Below are 6,000 nucleotides of genomic sequence, written 5' to 3' on the forward strand. Positions count from 1 at the left end.
CACCTTGGATCTTGTCCTGTGGCCATGATTACCACATTAACCCACTTGGAAAGCTGGGTTAATGTTCCCATATATTCAACTCCTACGGTCAATGAGATGAGTGCTTCTAGCAGGTTGTAAAAATTGCAGCTGGTATTCCAACTCAGAGTCCAAACCAGATGTGAGGCTCCAAGCAATTGACCTCTCATATCCTCAGGAAATTCATTCGTGTCAGTGTGAAAAAAAACCCAACAACCAAACAAATCAAAGAAATCAATTGAGAAAAGAAACTAAGGAGGCAGGAGTTGAAACCAGTATTTTTCTCCTCTCCATATTTCTGAGTGGCTGTGGATACATGTTATTTGTCATCCTGTGGTCACTTATCTTCTGTTTCCAGTATCAGATTCCTTCGCAAGACTGTTGTCTATGTCTCAATCCTCTGCTTCTTGTTAGTATCTTAACCCCTGCACATTTCTTGCCAATTGCCTGTTTTCCTCAGTGTCTTCAAGATGAGAATGATGTGCAGGGGCTAGTTGCTGGTCTCTGCAAAAGCAAATTGCCATGGAGGATGTGATCCAGTCTCTTCCTTCACATCATTCCTGTTTATGCGAAGAGACAGAGGCAACAGAGATGTGAAAAGCTCAGAGTGGCTTCATCTGGTATTTGAGGAAAAGTAGGTGAGGATGCTGCACGTGGGCTCAAGCAGTTATCCAGCCATTCTTGTCTGTACACGAGTAGTACTACTCAGAGATACTCAAAATGCGAAATTTTGAGTATCTCTGATAGAACTGCCCTTTACTTCAGAGTCTTATAAAAACAGTCAGTACACGGACACATCGTGTTCTCATTCTGGGATGTGTCACTTCCATGTCACACTAGCTGTATTGTGAAACACTGCGTCACTTCAGATTTGTGAGCTTTATTAATACCTAATTTTGACTTAAGGAGGGATTCAATCATGCTTGAATAAACATATTCTCTTTTATTCTGGATGCCACTGAAAGAAAAGTGCAAATGAAGTTTCTTTCTTCTAATGCTAAAGTAAGCAATAGAAGGCATGACTAATTCAAAGGTTTAAGATCTTAGAATTTCATACATCCTGTGAATAGGAACCTTTTATTATGTATTTGGTAGAAATAGGGAACTAAAAAGGTCTTGCCCAAAGGCAGCATTAGCTAAAACTAAGCAGCTGCTGAAAGATATAACCTCCTATAAAGTTTCCAACAGTGATGATGATTTTACCCCTCCCCTGGGGAATCTACTCAAAGCTTCTAATGGTGTCGGTGTGCTTTGCAGTGTCACCAGCTCCTCAGCACAGCTGGGCTAGAGTGGTCCACATCTATGCTAGTAATAAGCTTTTGCTTGCTCCAGAACAGGCTGACAGTGCCTGTGTTCAAACTGCTTGATGGGAATGGTCCCTCAAACATTGGATATGCCAACTGGTCCTAGAAATCGCTTTGTGGGGAGTGCTCACTGGCATGGGTGAAGGACACATGCCTATATCCGTTAACAGGATAGACAACTCTGCAATAATGCCTCTTCCTGAACATTTAAGTTCATTTGCCAAGTTTTAATAATTTATTAAGTACAACTTGTCATATCTGAGCTGTTAACACACAGAATAGCACCGAATCTTTCCATGAAACCCTTGTCAGTACACCTAGCAGTTCAATATAAACTGGTAGTTAACTGCTCTTTCCTTAGGGATTGACTATGATTCCTTACTGTCTAGCTATCCTCTCATGATTCACAAATAGTACAATTTTTCTACTAACTTTCCAGAATTCACATTAGTCTGCCTGTTTTATAATCCCTTGGTTTCTACTTTTTCTCATACTGTTGGTTTCTGATATGCCCAAACACTGTCTAGCTTTCAGCAGTGTTTACTGAGAATTGTAAATCTCTCCAAGCACTCCAGTCAGTCTCTAAGTGTTAAGACTAATTAAATTCATCTTCCTTTAAAAAAGAAGCTAAATATAGTAGATGAAAATAATGTATGGAGCTGCCCTGCAGCCGAAATATCACGTTTGGTTTTGATCTTTAATCAGTACTGTCATTTTAGGCAAAGTTGGGCAGAACTTGTGCAGAACTATTCAATGTTAATGGTATAGGAAATGATCTTGCAAATATTCACTCATCTTCCATTGTTTACATGCCTCCTAAGGAAGTGTCTGACAAAATGCTGAAATGAAGAGCATACTTTAAACAGTGCATGCATATGTTTTTGTATGAAGAATTAAGATCATGAATGCAGTGACACTGCCTCATGTAAAATAACAAGGAAAATGTATTCTGCACTGAGGCTTTCCAGAACAAGCTTAAGTCTGATAGACTGTGAGGCTGCCAAGAAAAAGAACGAGATTACTAAAAATATGGGCAGGAGCCCAAACTCATTTTAAATGCATACTGGCTTCATAAACACGGAAACTCAGCTAAGTTAAGAGCACTCGGTACATGCAGTGATATGAACAGCATCCACAAAGGTGTACCTTGATGGATGATGTGCCTACTTAGACAAATGTTTAGAGATAAGTATTAACCGAAAAAAGCGTGGCATTGACTGCAAATAATGTGACCTTGGATAGTCCTTTAGTTGGGAACTGGCTGTGACTTGGATTTGAAGTTTTGACCAAGGCTTACCAGCTTTCTAGAGGTAGTTCACATCCTCCTAACAGCTATTAATGCTGTGCATCATGACACAAGGTCTTGTACCTAAGGGGATGAAAACACTTTTCTAGATGTCAGATTTTACAACATCATCATCTTGTTCAGATGTGAAAATTAGAAGATGTATGGTTTGATCTGGCTTGATAGGCTGTACAAGGGCAAAGCTGGGAACAGAAACACTAACTTTTAGCTTTCTCTGTCTCTGGATATGTTGAAAATCAGGGCACGTTTGGGCAATGCAAAACTTTCTTAGTCACTATAGAGATCCTGGTTTTATCCATGGAAATATGGCTGGACTCGTTTCACAGCAGCTGTCTATCAAATGGACGTTTCTACATACAGCTCTTTCCTACATTCTTGATTATTTTTCCATTTCCATCCTCTTAACATTCATTAATTGCAAAAATAGGAATGATAAGGTTCAGCTTTGCAAGTTCCCAGATTTCCTCTGTCTATGCTTTAGTGAAGAAATTGGTAGGTTTTGGTTAATAATGCAAACAAGCACCTGGTAATTTTTTTCTGCATTAGGTAATTCCCCAGGCTATTGACACCAGTGGGTGTAATCCAGTCTTCCTGTCTGAAATGCCCAGGTAGAGGATGTTTTTTCTCAATTTTCTCATTTTTTCTTAGATCTCTTTTTAGCAGAGAGCTAAGTAGTATATTGAGTGCTTCCTCCTCTCTCTACATTTTGCTTGAAATACATTGGTCCAGGAGAAAGTTTGGTACGTTTGTGCTAGATGCTTACCTCTTTCCTGAGAAGGCAAGGTTCAACAAGAAGCATTAGATGCCTTCAGTATTCTTTGCTTTGGTCTGCTGATGTCCTTTTTAGGATAGTTATGTGGTGCTTGCAGTGTCTGCATGTTACTGACTGTCTTGTTTGTAACAGTCAAGGTGTTTTGGGGAATGCCAGTGATGGGTAAAAGGAGTTGAATCTAACCCCTTCAAAGTTCTCCAAATGTGGTTACTGGCTTACCTTAGGTGAGGACAATCTCCAACCCTTTTTGTGTCCATGCATTGAGAAGTAGGTGATTCAGAGATAGAAGAGCCAAGAGGGAGGCCGGTCTAACTGCACACCTATGGCTGGTGGCTGGGCTAAAGGAGACATGGAGCCCTGGCGTCAGCTCCCCACAGCACGTGTGGTTTGCATTGTCAGCACAAACTAGACAAACAGAACTTGATCTGCACCATAAATCCCAACCAAGACCATCACTCTTGTAGCTCTTTTCAAGCTTGTTAGTAGAGCTCAGATGACTGTCTGACTAATTATGGATTTCTGTAGGCAAGGAATAGATGCCTTTCCCTCCAAAACAGGCAATTCTGCATGAATGGCATGACCAAAGTGGTGTGCCCAGGACATGTTCAGGCTAAGTAAGATAGCTTCAGGATCAGGCAGTCCTGAGAAGCAGGTAAACCAAACTGATGCCTTTGGAAAACTACTTTCTACTCTCAAAGAGTTAGAAATTCAAATCTCCAAAAGACATAAAAGAACAAATTGCATTGCAGTGATACTACAATGTTCAGATGATGCCTGGAAATGCTGTGATAGATTTAGATACCCTTCATAACAAAGAAATCTGGAAACTATTTCAGATTAAAGCCAGCCCTTAGAGCAGTTCACAGCTCCTTTTTCTTTTTATTATTTGAACTGTTTCCCAGGAAAATAAAAAAAAAAAAAAAAAAAGAAACTGAGCCCTACAGATCTTTTTATAGTGTTGTAGTAAAGAGATTCCTCTGGTAACAGCCCATGTGAATGTCTGCTCTCTTTATATCTCCTTCTGTGCTGTTAATTATGAAATTTCCTTCCTCCTTCAGATCATAGGTTTAATACAATTATAGTTGAAGGTGTGTGAGCAGGGAAAGAACTACAGTGTCTTCCTTGCAAGCTGACGTTAAGAAACTTCAGTTACTACATACCTCCCACCCCCATAGAGGCTGGCAAACAGGCCAGGCCATGAATCAGTGTTGTGGAGCTGACATTAGAACATTTTTCACATGTGACACTTTTCATACACCCTTGTTACCCATGTTTAAAATCATGTTCTGGACCTCACCAATCCGCAGACAGTGGGAGAAGATAACAGTCTTAAATACTTTTTCTGCTAATTTTTCTGCTTCAATATGTTTTTGTTCAATATTCAAGTCAAATGCTGCATCTAGATATTGTAAGGACTTAACATAAATGGATTGAAAATGTGTAGAAAATTATCATAGAATATCTCAAGTTGGAATATCTCAAGTTGGAATGGACCCATAAAGATCATTGAGTCCAACTTCCTGCTCCTCACAGGACTACCCGACATTAAACCAATTGACTAAGAGCACTGTGCAGACACTCCTGGAAGTATTAATCCATGGAAAATATTTTGAAGGGTTTCTTTCTGGAAATTGGTATATGTTTGCTTTTTTTCTTTTTATAAGGAAGGAAACAGTAATAAAGCAAAGGAAGAAAACATGACTCATCACAGAGATAATATAAAGAACAGGCATTTTTTCTAGTTATTTTTATAACTATATACTGTTATCCAGGAAGGATGGATACAACCCATTATTTAAACAATAGTCCAAAAGATGCCTGTTGATTATTTCCAATGATTGCTGAGGCTTAATTAATGAGAAACAGTTAAAGAGTAGTACAAAAGGTTGATGAGTGTATCTGTAAATCAACAGTCATGAAGCATACACTGGCCTGCTGTACCTCAGCCAAAATATTGAGGTTCAAAGGCTCTTGGGTCATCAGGCAGGGCTAAGCTCTTCTGAGACTCATCAGTAACTACTTATTTATACAATACCATTTATTCACAAGGAATGCATGTAAATCCTCATTCTTTAGAAAATGTTAACAAAGAAAAAATATCCCTCCTCTAACAATGCTCAAACCTGGTTTTCCCCACACAAATCTTTCTGTTCTCACTTTCGTAAAGTTGCCTTTCTGCTTAATTACTCCAGGCTTTGTGGTTGTTTTCATTAGGTATGCACAAAAGTCGAGCAAATTAATGCACAGTATTTTCAGCCACAGTATTTTCAGTTTAAGGGCCTGTTTCCCTGTGTTAGCTCTTATTTTGACCTGTGTGGATTTTATTGTCTGAATTTTCAATAAACAGAGCAGCTTTAAACTGATGCCTTTATACACCTGAACGAGAAGGGTTACAAAGGATGGCAAACAATACCTATCCCCCTTGTTAGAATCACTTCTGTATCATAACACTCAACTAAATTTGGCATAGAAAACCAATTAAATCTACAACCCATGAGAACAATCCCCATGCAATCCATCCTTGATAGCTAGGGCTGATCCATAAGCACAGGAGCACATCAGTTGCTCTCCTAATGTACATACCCTAATGAGGAACACTC

Source organism: Nestor notabilis, unplaced genomic scaffold (genome assembly GCF_000696875.1).
Source record: "Nestor notabilis isolate BGI_N333 unplaced genomic scaffold, ASM69687v1 scaffold4399, whole genome shotgun sequence".
NCBI lineage: Eukaryota > Metazoa > Chordata > Aves > Psittaciformes > Psittacidae > Nestor > Nestor notabilis.